The sequence below is a fragment of the Ambystoma mexicanum genome, chromosome 2q (genome assembly GCF_040938575.1).
Source record: "Ambystoma mexicanum isolate Mex_15411 chromosome 2q, UKY_AmexF1_1, whole genome shotgun sequence".
Classification (NCBI taxonomy): Eukaryota; Metazoa; Chordata; class Amphibia; order Caudata; family Ambystomatidae; genus Ambystoma; species Ambystoma mexicanum.
In genome coordinates, this window is record NC_090924.1 from 948,729,073 (window position 1) to 948,742,815 (window position 13,743).

General features: G+C 50.4%; 1 protein-coding gene across 1 annotated transcript in view; it reads right to left on the minus strand.

The window, feature by feature from the left end:
• The window catches only part of DNAH11 (dynein axonemal heavy chain 11), a 4,227,155-nt gene that overhangs the window by 4,160,136 nt on the left and 53,276 nt on the right, over positions 1-13,743 (minus strand). The gene's annotated exons all lie outside the window — the stretch shown is intronic.

Here is a 13,743-nt window from a genome sequence, read left to right on the forward strand (position 1 = left end):
GTATGCATATTTTCTGCACAGTACATGTACAACTCTTATAAATGCATATAAACAGAGTAACTGCCACTTAAACCGTATAACCTATAACATGAACCTACTGTCATTTTCCCATCTCATATAATCAACTGTCAATTCCAAACCTATCTGCATCTTCATACACTCACACACATAGACACTATAATTGAAAACTTCCCAGCTGCAATAACACCAATACCTGCAAATTACATTCTCCTGCTTTATTACCCACACCTTCACAAATGCATACATCCCATGCTTTTCTATACAGTTTCTGCCATTTACCTTATAAGATTTTTGCAAAATAAATATATCATTATTTATTCTTTCTCCTAACAGCCTATAACACACCTTTAAAAAACCAAGTGAGTTTCATACAGTTGATATTCTATTCATTTGCAAAGCATGTTGAACTAAAATATTGTAAATAAAATATAAAGGCTGTACATAGTCAAATGAAACTGCATGTATACACTATGTTCAGAAATCAAACAAGAATACTACTGCAAAGACATAAAAAATAATCTGTCAATTAACATCACTGCTATAAACACACAAAATTACTAACTTCTTTCTTTTACAATTGCAGTGAAGACCACTCTCCTGGAAAACAGCAACATCTGAACTACAAACACCAACTACAAAGAAACCTGCTCATTCCACAAAAAAAGAGTAAGTACAATACTTCCTTACTTTCTCTGTCTAGCCTTTGAATCTCTCCACAATCTTGCTCCCCTCTAACTCTCCTCTCTCCTCTCTTTCTACACTACCTCCCACTCCCTTCACTCTGCTGACCACTTTCTTCTCACTGTTCCTCCTTCCCCTTGTGCCACACGCCATTTCCGCTCCTTTTATTTCTAAGCCCCCCTGCACTGGAACTCCTTACCTCTCTCACTCCGCTCTATTTCTACCTTTTCCTCATTCTACACTTTCCTCAAATCTCTCCTTCTCCATTCCCCAACATGATACCCCTCCCTCCTTTTTCTCCTCCACCCCCTTACCTTATCATCTTAATCATCTCCCCCCTTCCCTCTCCCCCATTCTCACCTTTAACCTAATCTGTTTCCCTCCTCCTCCTCTACTCCACCCTTCCCTCTCACTTCTACTGCACTACTCACCTTCTTCCCTTTAGTTTAATTGGTCTACTTACTGTTTTCTTGGTCTGATTCTCAATTTTAAATTTCTTCCATTGTTACTGTTATAATTTTACTTGTTATATTTATCATCTTGTTATTATAATATATTACTCAAACACACTGTGCGGGTGATTCATGTAATTTGTGCACCCAAAAAACGAAGATTTGTGTACCATTCTACCCACAAATCACCATTTATTAAACAGGGAGTAGCACGCGGAATGGCACACAAATCCCCATTTTTTCAGAGCACAAATAACATAACTCAGCCCCTAGACTATTTGTATTACAAAACAAAGAATAGTTTTAATTGTATACCATTTGATTTACTATTAGTGCTTATTCACACCACTAGCTCACTTTCTACTGTCATCTAAACTGCAGTATAGTAACACACAAATAGAAGAATAGCCATCCCAACTAATTGTAGCTGCCCAATGCACAATCACACACCACCAGATACATCTTTACATTCATACTCAAACACTCATGCATACAGCACACATACATTGCACAACAGCCCAACCCATACCTTCTATTTTTTTGTTTCAACAGACCCCACAGAATGCCTACCAGAAAGCAAGTCCATCGAAAGCAATGCAGAAATAGAGCAAATGAAAATAAAAATGTCCAAAATAAGCATCCATCTCTATCAGAGTTTGTACAAAAAGTTCAAACAAAACAGCTAATACAGTCATTTAGCAAAACTAAACAATCTTCCAGTACAAAACCTTTGCCTCCTCTATCAAAATGTAAAAGAAAACAGAAAATGATTAAGAGAAATGCAGCTACCACTACTGCTAAACTGCTCCTATAAATCTTGATATAGCAGGAAATAACCATACCAAAAAAAGTACGTTAACAAAAATGTTCTGCCACAGAGTCCTTCAGAATATTATAAAATCAGGAGACAAATCATGCACAACCCGTAAAAACTACCGTAGAAAATTAATCTTAGAAGCTTTGATAGGAAGTGCAATCCTTCTCAAAAGAAAGTTATTTATTTTAGTGTTAAACAGAATGAAACCACTAACAAAACTAAGTACTAAATTACAAAAAAGGCTTCTCAATAAACGGAATGTCAACAAAAATAACTTCTTAAATATCTGTGGAGGTGAATGGAGTCACACAACAAGCACAGAACCATATTTCAATGAAGACGCATACAAACAAAATCAAACAAACACAATTGCCATCCATAGCAGTCTATGAGGTTATGAAAAACTTAATAATACCATAATGGAACAAGAAATACTGCTTGCAAAAATATCCCCAGAGAACTCAGAATCAATTCTCCATTTGAGTGAACCAGAACGTCCAGTATACAAATGATCATGCACGCCAATGTGTAACATTTCCAAAAAATTATTCAAATCTTTACGCCAGTTCCTCAATCAATATGTGAAAGGCAAAGACAAAATCAAAATAAAACTGCTGCAAAATATGGATACCTGTCCAGTGTGCAATTACACAGGACTGCAAGGACATTCATTTCAGGACCTATTTGCAAAAGCAGCTTCCTTCATATCAAAATGATATGAACACATCATTCAACTATGAGAAATCTAATCTATAAACTGTACTATGCTAAAAGTCCTGCTTTAGCACTAGCCAATTTAGATAACAATCTTCTACATGGTACAGCCAAAGACCTACTTGAAGAAATCAACCATATCCAGAGTCAATATTTTTGAAGTGAAAACCACTTACAAAATGCAATAGCTTTACAAAAGACCAGCAACAATTCTGTAAGTGGCAACCTTCTACTACACACATACAAAAAAGAAATACTAAAATTCTAAAGTACATCCGCTGAAGTACCAAACCATGTGTGTGTGTGTTGCAGAAGAACTTTTTATAAAAGTAACACAAAAACTATAGACATAACATACAAAATAGAAGACAATGAAGATTCCAAATGGTTTGAATTAGCTCTCTACTTTATAGCAGAAACAAATACTAAATAACTGACCTCTTAACACTTTGAAATTACTGCACTACAAAACTTGACAACAATCAAACTCCTTCACTTGCTATCACAAATAATTTGGAATTATTCCCTCTACCAAAACTCCTGCAACAACTCAATTTATATGAGAGCATCATAATTCAAATAGTACACCCATTCCAAGCAATAATACGCCCTCAACCAAAAACAGCAAAATTACCTATCTCTGAATTGGTGAAAGGCATTCACGGCAAAGTAGTATATTTACCATTAGATCTAAAAGAAAATGTGCACACTCTGGGAGTGCAACATCCAATAGAACAATCTTTAATTGTCTTAGTAAATGGTGTGCCTACAAAAGACAAAAGAATTTGGCAACAACTGGTAGATTTACATAAAGTTAGACAAGCCTTGCAATATCTAAAAGACAATAATGAATACTACAAAGACATAAATATTGAAGAGAAACTACTGAAATAATACAAGAGTCACCAGAAACTGGTCAATTTGAACTTCCAGATCCTGCTACAGTATCCAATATTTTAGACAATTATACAATTCATCCATTACACTCTAAAGACACCATAGATGATGCACTAGAAATGTACCAAATGCGACAAACAAAAGGATCACTAATCAGCACATGGGAAAAAAAAGAATAGAAGCACATGCTTTTCTTTTACTCTTTCCTACTGGCAAAGGGGGAAGGTACGATGATAGATCCACTCAGATACCAGCATCAGAATACCGCTCATTATAAATGTATTTTGAAGATCCCAGATTTAGACAAAATGTGGAATACATATTCCACCTACTCTTTGAAAGTGAACTAGCAACTCTATGTTACGGAGTTGCACATACATTCAAATCAGGAACCCACTTTCAAAATATGTCAGCTACGCAATTACTACAAAAAGTGCAAGAGAAAGATAAAGTTCTACAATCAAGCATTACAAATCTGTTAGCAAACATGCGTGGTACGAAAGAGTACTGGTTCCGACGTCACGGAGATGTACGTTGCATGATAAGAAACATTGGCCCACCCACTTGGTTTGTTACATTAAGTTGTGCAGAATATGCATGGGAAGATCAACATGATTTCCTACGCATATCAAACAAAAACAAAACAAACATAGATATATTAACACCTGGAGAACTTTGCTCACTAGATCCATTTAATGTTTCAGGATATTTCCATCACCACTTCATTGGTACACTACACTTTATTTGTAATAAAACTGTTCCTCCCCTCGGAGAAGTGCAACACTTCTTTTGGAGAAAAGAATACCAAGCCAGAGGAGCACCACATATCCACATGCTTTTATGGATTAAAGGTGCCCCTAAATTTGGTCAAGACTGTGATGCCACTGTGTTACAGTTTATCGAAAAATATGTCACTTGTGAAATTCCATCAGAAGCAACACATAGTGATCTTCATGCACAACTTGTACAATTTGAAAGACACAAATGTGGCAAATATTGTCATCGCAAATACAAAAAGAAAGGGAAATACTACACCAAATGCCGTTTTGGTTTCCCTAGACCAGTTACAGAAACATGTGTTCATTTAGACATAGTGTTAAAGGTAAATCACCTAAAAATACATATTACATAAAAAGAACAGAAGAAGCAAAATATATCAATCATTACAATGCAATCATTGCCCTATTGTGGAATGCAAACATAGATGTGCAGTACATTGGAGACAATTCCACAGCAGATGCACGATGTGTAACATCCTACTTAACAAAAGCCGAAAAAAACAGAGCTTCAAGACCTCTGGAATGACCCGTCATCAGACAAAACACTGTCTCAGAAATTGTACAGCTTGTGAATAAAAATGCTCTCCCATAGAGAATGTGGCTCCTATGAAGCTGCAGATCATTTAACCGGTACTGCTTTGTATGGAAAATCTGAAAATATAGTATGGCTAAGTCTTGGTCCTGCTAAATCTAGAAAAAGAGTTTTCAAATCATACAACGACATAGAAACAAAAGCCAAAAATGATCCGAACAGCCAAGACATTTTGAAAAACAATTTACTAGACAGATACTACCCAAACAGAAGTACCACTTTGGAATTCATATGTCTATACCACATAGCCCAAAACTTCACATACAAAAATAATATAAAACCCAATGAAAAAAAGGTAGATACAAAGTGACAAATTGTGAAGGCAGCTTAGTAAAACTTCACAAACCAAGTTTAATTAATCATATCAAATTGTCATTAAAAACTCCTCAACATAAAGATCTATATTACATGTCCCTGCTACAACTCTTTAAACCATGGAGAAAAGAAGAAGAAATACTAGATAACTATGACTCCTATGAAGACGATTTCAAAGCAAATGAAAAAACTATCACCGATGTAAACTTTACACAGTACAAAACAATGTTGCACAATGAACAGCAACACAAAGAAGAACTCCAGGCTCAACTAGATAAGGACACTCCTGACAGTAGTCAACCTTGTGTAACAGGAAGCCAAGAACCAATGGGACAGCCACTAATAGCAAATGAGGCAGAATTAGCTATGACAGAAGAAGAAAACGCCATGTGTCAGTATGAAGATACAGAAGACTTAAGTACACTACTAAACAATGAGCATCGTAGCATTTTTCATGTTGTGCACATGGTGTACAACATGAAAATAAAGAATGTACCTGCCAAAATTGCAAACCTATACTATTATACGTCCATGGTGAAGCTGGTTCAGGCAAAACATTCTTAATCAAAATCATCAGCAAGTTCCTTCAACAATTGACAAACAACAAACTGTCAGCTGTTGTAACTGCCCCCACAGGTTTAGCTGCCTACAACATAGGCGCTGTCACTTTACACCGATTACTACTCCTTCCAGTAGAACACCAAAACAAATTAGAATATTACAAACTTTCTACAGAAGCTGCAATGGAACTACACAGAGTGTTAAAACAAATGAAAATGCTACTAATAGATGAAGTGAGCATAGTCTCCAACTTAATGTTGGCGTTGATTCACCTCAGATTACAAGAAGTACTTAAAGCAAACTAAAAAGGACTCTTTGGAGGAAAACACATTATTGTTTTCGCAGATCTTCTTCAATTGACACCAGTGAAAGGTGAACCCATTTTTAAAACCTTAGGACACAAACTCTGCCGGAAAACTCTTGGTAGCATAGGAAATGTCAACCTTTGGCAACATTTCCAATACAGATAATTACCAGAAAACATGCAACAGTCTGCAGACCTCACCTATGCCAACATTTTAAAAAGTATTAGATTTGGTGTACTATCTCATGAAGCACAAGCAATATTAAAAACCCGCCACATCCATGCACTTTATGGGCATAACTCATGTGCTACTGATGTTATGGAACAATTAGCACGCAATAATATCAATTGTATGTCCTTAATGCCAACTCTTTCAAGATGTTCCAAATTCAATGAAACAATGTTGAAAAAAGAAATGCAACCAATAACTGAAATTTCCGCAACAGACAATCTGGACGTACATGGTATGACACTACCCATGTGTGAACAAGCCACAACAAGACTAAGAGGGTAATTCATAGAATTTCGCAGAAAAGTGTCGCAAGCGGCTGGCGCAGAGTGTCCGCGTGCGATTGTCTGCGCCAGGCACGTGCGCTAAAACCGATTTCCGCGCACAGCGTATTCATGGATTTTAGGCTCCCAAACCAGCCGTGGCGCAGAGTATCGCAGCGACCCTGCAGCAGCGCCAATAACGCCCCCAAGAACGCCCTCGCGCAAGGAAAAGCCATCAAAATCGCTAAATCATCGCAAAGGGCTGCGCTAACCCTGGACCAGTTTACAGGGCTGCCAAACAAGGAACGCAAAGCGGGTAACATGCATATCAGGGGTACGCGTGAAGTTATACACGCGATTAGCCAGGGTGCCAGGGTACGTGTATTTCAGGGGTGCGCGGGAAGTTCAACACGCGATAGTCCAGGGAACGTGTATTACAGGGGTACGCGGGAAGTTCAACACGCGATAGTCCAGGGAACGTGAATTACAGGGGTACGCGGGAAGTTCAACACGCGATTGTCCAGGGAACGTGTATTACAGGGGTACGCGGGAAGTTCAACACGCGATTGTCCAGGGAAAGTGTATTACAGGGGTACGCGGGAAGTTCAACACGCGATAGTCCAGGGAACGTGAATTACAGGGGTACGCGGGAAGTTCAACACGCGATTGTCCAGGGAACGTGTATTACAGGGGTACGCGGGAAGTTCAACACGCGATTGTCCAGGGAACGTGTATTACAGGGGTACGCGGGAAGTCTTACATGCGATTAGCCAGGGCACGTGTAATACAGGGGTATGCAGGAATTATCACATGCGATTTGGCAGGGTACGTGAATTACAGGGGTGCGTGGGAATTATCACACGCCATTTTGCTGGGTACGTGTATTACAGGGGTGCGTGGGAATTATCACACGCGATTAGGCTGGGTGGGTCCTCACAGGTGTTCCCTGTACACCCTCCACGGCCCCTGCAGGCAGCCCACAAAACAGGGGACTACCCTGCACACCTGCTCATGTCCCCCTGCACCCCCACCCCCCAGCCACCAGGGGCACCCACCACCAGGCCCCCACCCATGTCTCCTACCACCCCCACCCCCCAGCAGTGCAGGGGCAGCCTCCACCAGGCCCCCACTCATGCCCGACTCATGTCTCCCACCACCCCCACCCCCCAGCACTGTGGGGCACCTGCCAGCAGGCCCCAACCCATGTCACCCACCCCCCCACCCCCCAGCAGTGCAGGGGCATCCTCCACCAGGCCCACACTCATGTCCCCCATCACCCCCACCCCCCCGCCACCAGGGGCACCCTCCACCAGGCCCCCACTCATGTCTCCCAGCGTGCTACGTGTATTTCAGGGGTGCGCGGGAAGTTCCACTCGCGAATAGCCTGGGCGCGTGTATTTCAGGGGTGCGCGGGAAGTTCCACTCGCGAATAGCCTGGGCGCGTGTATTTCAGGGGTGCGCGGGAAGTTCCACACGCGAATAGCCTGGGCGCATGCATTTCAGGGGTGCGCGGGAAGTTTTACACGCGACTTCAGCAGGGTACGTGTATTTCAGGGGTGCGCGGGAATTCTCACACGCGATTTGGCTTGGTACGTGTATTACAGGGGTGCGTGGGAAGTTACACACGCGATTAGGCTGGGTGGGTCCTCACAGGTGTTCCCTGTACACCCTCCACGGCCCCTGCAGGCAGCCCACAAAACAGGGGACTACCCTGCACACCTGCTCATGTCACCCACCACCCCCACCCCCCACCATCCAGGGGCACCCTCCACCAGGCCCCCACTCATGTCTCCCACCACCCCCACCCCCCCAGTCACCAGGGGCAGCCTCCACCAGGCCCCCACTCATGTCTCCGACCACCCCCACCCCCCAGCAGTGCAGGGGCACCCTCCACCAGGCCCCCACTCATGTCCCCTATCACCCCCACCCCCCCAGTCACCAGGGGCACCCTCCACCAGGCCCCCACTCATGTCTCCCACCACCCCCACCCCCCCCAGTCACCAGGGGCACCCTCCACCAGGCCCCCACTCATGTCTCCCACCACCCCCACCCCCCAGCAGTGCAGGGGCAGCCTCCACCAGGCCCCCACCCATGTCTCCCACCACCCCCACCCCCCAGCAGTGCAGGGGCAGCCCCCACCAGGCCCCCACTCATGTCCCCTATCACCCCCACCCCCCCAGTCACCAGGGGCAGCCCCCACCAGGCCCCCACTCATGTCTCCCACCACCCCCACCCCCACCAGTCACCAGGGGCACCCTCCACCAGGCCCCCACTCATGTCTCCCACCACCCCCACCCCCCAGCAGTGCAGGGGCAGCCTCCACCAGGCCCCCACCCATGTCTCCCACCACCCCCACCCCCCAGCAGTGCAGGGGCAGCCCCCACCAGGCCCCCACTCATGTCCCCTATCACCCCCACCCCTCCAGTCACCAGGGGCACCCTCCACCAGGCCCCCACTCATGTCTCCCACCACCCCCACCCCCCCAGTCACCAGGGGCACCCTCCACCAAGCCCCCACTCATGTCTCCCACCACCCCCACCCCCCAGCAGTGCAGGGGCAGCCTCCACCAGGCCCCCACTCATGTCCCCTATCACCCCCACCCCCCCGGTCACCAGGGGCAGCCCCCACCAGGCCCCCACTCATGTCCCCTATCACCCCCACCCCCCCAGTCACCAGGGGCAGCCCCCACCAGGCCCCCACTCATGTCCCCTATCACCCCCACCCCCCAGTCACCAGGGGCACCCTCCACCAGGCCCCCACTCATGTCTCCCACCACCCCCACCCCCCCAGTCACCAGGGGCACCCTCCACCAGGCCCCCACTCATGTCTCCCACCACCCCCACCCCCCAGCAGTGCAGGGGCAGCCTCCACCAGGCCCCCACTCATGTCTCCCACCACCCCCACCCCCCAGCAGTGCAGGGGCAGCCTCCACCGGGCCCCCACCCATGTCTCCCACCACCCCCACCCCCCAGCAGTGCAGGGGCAGCCTCCACCAGGCCCCCAGCCATGTCTCCCACCACCCCCACCCCCCAGCAGTGCAGGGGCAGCCCCCACCAGGCCCCCACTCATGTCCCCTATCACCCCCACCCCCCAGTCACCAGGGGCACCCTCCACCAGGCCCCCACTCATGTCTCCCACCACCCCCACCCCCCCAGTCACCAGGGGCAGCCTCCACCAGGCCCCCACTCATGTCTCCCACCACCCCCACCCCCCCAGTCACCAGGGGCAGCCCCCACCAGGCCCCCACTCATGTCCCCTATCACCCCCACCCCCCCAGTCACCAGGGGCAGCCTCCACCAGGCCCCCACTCATGTCTCCCACCACCCCCACCCCCCAGCAGTGCAGGGGCAGCCTCCACCAGGCCCCCACTCATGTCTCCCACCACCCCCACCCCCCAGCAGTGCAGGGGCAGCCTTCACCAGGCCCCCACCCATGTCTCCCACCACCCCCACCCCCCAGCAGTGCAGGGGCAGCCCCCACCAGGCCCCCACTCATGTCCCCTATCACCCCCACCCCCCAGTCACCAGGGGCACCCTCCACCAGGCCCCCACTCATGTCTCCCACCACCCCCACCCCCCCAGTCACCAGGGGCAGCCCCCACCAGGCCCCCACTCATGTCCCCTATCACCCCCACCCCCCCAGTCACCAGGGGCAGCCTCCACCAGGCCCCCACTCATGTCTCCCACCACCCCCACCCCCCAGCAGTGCAGGGGCACCCTCCACCAGGCCCCCACTCATGTCCCCTATCACCCCCACCCCCCCAGTCACCAGGGGCACCCTCCACCAGGCCCCCACTCATGTCTCCCACCACCCCCACCCCCCCAGTCACCAGGGGCACCCTCCACCAGGCCCCCACTCATGTCTCCCACCACCCCCACCCCCCAGCAGTGCAGGGGCAGCCTCCACCAGGCCCCCACCCATGTCTCCCACCACCCCCACCCCCCAGCAGTGCAGGGGCAGCCCCCACCAGGCCCCCACTCATGTCCCCTATCACCCCCACCCCCCCAGTCACCAGGGGCAGCCCCCACCAGGCCCCCACTCATGTCTCCCACCACCCCCACCCCCCCCAGTCACCAGGGGCACCCTCCACCAGGCCCCCACTCATGTCTCCCACCACCCCCACCTCCCAGCAGTGCAGGGGCAGCCTCCACCAGGCCCCCACCCATGTCTCCCACCACCCCCACCCCCCAGCAGTGCAGGGGCAGCCTCCACTAGGCCCCCACCCATGTCTCCCACCACCCCCACCCCCCAGCAGTGCAGGGGCAGCCCCCACCAGGCCCCCACTCATGTCCCCTATCACCCCCACCCCCCCCAGTCACCAGGGGCACCCTCCACCAGGCCCCCACTCATGTCTCCCACCACCCCCACCCCCCCAGTCACCAGGGGCACCCTCCACCAGGCCCCCACTCATGTCTCCCACCACCCCCACCCCCCAGCAGTGCAGGGGCAGCCTCCACCAGGCCCCCACTCATGTCCCCTAACACCCCCACCCCCCCCAGTCACCAGGGGCAGCCCCCACCAGGCCCCCACTCATGTCCCCTATCACCCCCACCCCCCCAGTCACCAGGGGCACCCTCCACCAGGCCCCCACTCATGTCTCCCACCACCCCCACCCCCCCAGTCACCAGGGGCACCCTCCACCAGGCCCCCACTCATGTCTCCCACCACCCCCACCCCTCAGCAGTGCAGGGGCAGCCTCCACCAGGCCCCCACTCATGTCCCCTATCACTCCCACCCCCCCCAGTCACCAGGGGCAGCCCCCACCAGGCCCCCACTCATGTCCCCTATCACCCCCACCCCCCCAGTCACCAGGGGCACCCTCCACCAGGCCCCCACTCATGTCTCCCACCACCCCCACCCCCCCAGTCACCAGGGGCACCCTCCACCAGGCCCCCACTCATGTCTCCCACCACCCCCACCCCCCAGCAGTGCAGGGGCAGCAGGCAGTCAGGCAGCAGCAGGTGGGAGCGTGCTCGGGCTCTGGGGGGCAGTAGTTTGGCCTTCCGGGCAGGAGCGTGGTATTCCGTGTGCGTACGCGTGGCCAGCTTGGTACGGAGTGATTTTGCACGTGAAAATCCTGCACGTCAGCGTGAAAACTGAGGAAAGGCCCTCAGCGCGTAAGCGCGTCTGTGACGTGACCCGCACAGGTGTTTCCCACACAGCACGTGATGACAGAGCACACGTGGAAAGACTGCACGTCAGAGTGTAATCGCGTGTGATTGGTGGAAATGGCCCTACACGCAGAAGTGACAAAGCGTGTGATTGGTGGAAATGGCCCTACACGCAGAAGTGACAAAGCGTGTAATTGGTGGAAATGGCCCTACACGCAGAAGTGACAAAGCATGTAATAGGTGGAAATGGCCCTAGCGCGTACACGCCGCGTAAGTGACGCTGGACGTGTGGGCCTGTATAAAAGGTACGTGTAGAACACGTTTTCCTTGTACGTGCTTTTCGTGGAGAGCGAGTGGGTGAATTCTGTACTTCTTGTCGTTTCACACGCGATTTACTTCACGGCGTTTCAAGTTCGTATTCCCTGTTACCTCTGACAGCTTTTTCTCTTTTTTCTCTTTTACTGGTTTACCTGGGCCTGTTCCCTCAAACAGTGTTCCCTTCTACTGTTGTCCTGTCTCCTCAGACAGCGTACAAATCTTCTTTTGGCGGGGGTGTTGCCAACCAAACGTGCTCCTTTTACACGCTCGTTTACCAGGCAGACGGTGAGTCACGCACGTATCTAACATCAGTGCTTGCCCCGTGTGTAGCCTACCCCTTCAGAGGTCATTCTAGGCTGCGTGTGACACGCATACGTTCATTCTTGTGTTACTGGGTGCCACAGCGTAGTGCAGGTTTTTCTTTCTGCACACGTGGTCTAGGAGGGGTTGCGTGCACGTCATCTCCCTTTTTTGGGCCTCCTGTGCGTTGCGTGACCCGTCATCTTTCCCCAGGGGTTACATTCAGCCTTGCTAGAGCACTAGGGTACAATTACCATCTGGTACCCAACCCCTTTGACCCCCAATTGCCCAGGACAATAGTCTACATCCACTCCCATACGCACATTAACATCAGTGCCATGGCTGGGAGGTGAGGATTCCGTAAGGGTGGCAAAGGTGGAAGAGCCACAAGTGGTGGCCGTGGTGGATCCGGTAGGGGACGTGGTCGTAACTTGCAGGGTGAGCCTGTCCCCCCATGTGTGGAGGACCAGTCACGGGCACCCATAATCCCCCCCCCCCCCCCTCCCATTGAGGCTGATGTGGCTGACACCATCCATGCTCAGCCCTTGTTGGACCAGCCCATTGTGGCACCAGACCTGGCTGACTCCATGGCTGACTTCCAGGTCAGCAGGACTACGACACGTGCGCCGGTGCACGTTGATGCCATCATGCCACGTGGATCTGGGGCAGCAAGGTCATCTGCTGCACCAAGGAGGCAGGGCGGAGAGGCTGAAGGGGCAGCTGCGGCTCCATCCACCCCAGCCCTCACACACCCAGCCAGGACAGTGTCGGTCCTAGTCCATGCTGCTGACATTCCCCCTGACACCATCACACTAGAGCCAATGCCTGCACCAACTCCCATGCTGAGTGTGCAATCCCACACTCCTGATACAGAGTCCACCAGGGCTCCTGCCCCTAGTGTCCAGAGCGGCGCAGGACACTCAGGATCACCACCACCTTCCAAGCGGAAGAGGAAGAGTGCTCGTCCGGCACAGGCTGATGCCCCAGACACGGCTACACAGTCCGGCCCGTCCAGGAAGCCCAGCTTCACGGATGACGAACTGAATGCACTTGTCGAGTATGTGTCCGGACATGACAACGAGATGGTCATTGTTGCAGGATCCAAGACCACACCTGCACAACGCCAGGCACACTGGCAGACCGTTGCGGACATCGTAAGTGCCCTTGGAATCGTGAGGCGCACAGCCAATGATTGCTATAAGCGCTGGAATGACCTAAAGCGCAGGGCAAAGAGTAAGCTGGCCTCAAGTCATGCCGCAACTCTAGTGACTGGAGGTGGGTCTCCAGTAGTAGACACGGAACTCACTCCACATGAGTCAGTCGCTGGGACCTACGTCACGGAGGAACAGATCCAAGGCGTGGGAGATCTGGCTGATTACGAAGCATTGT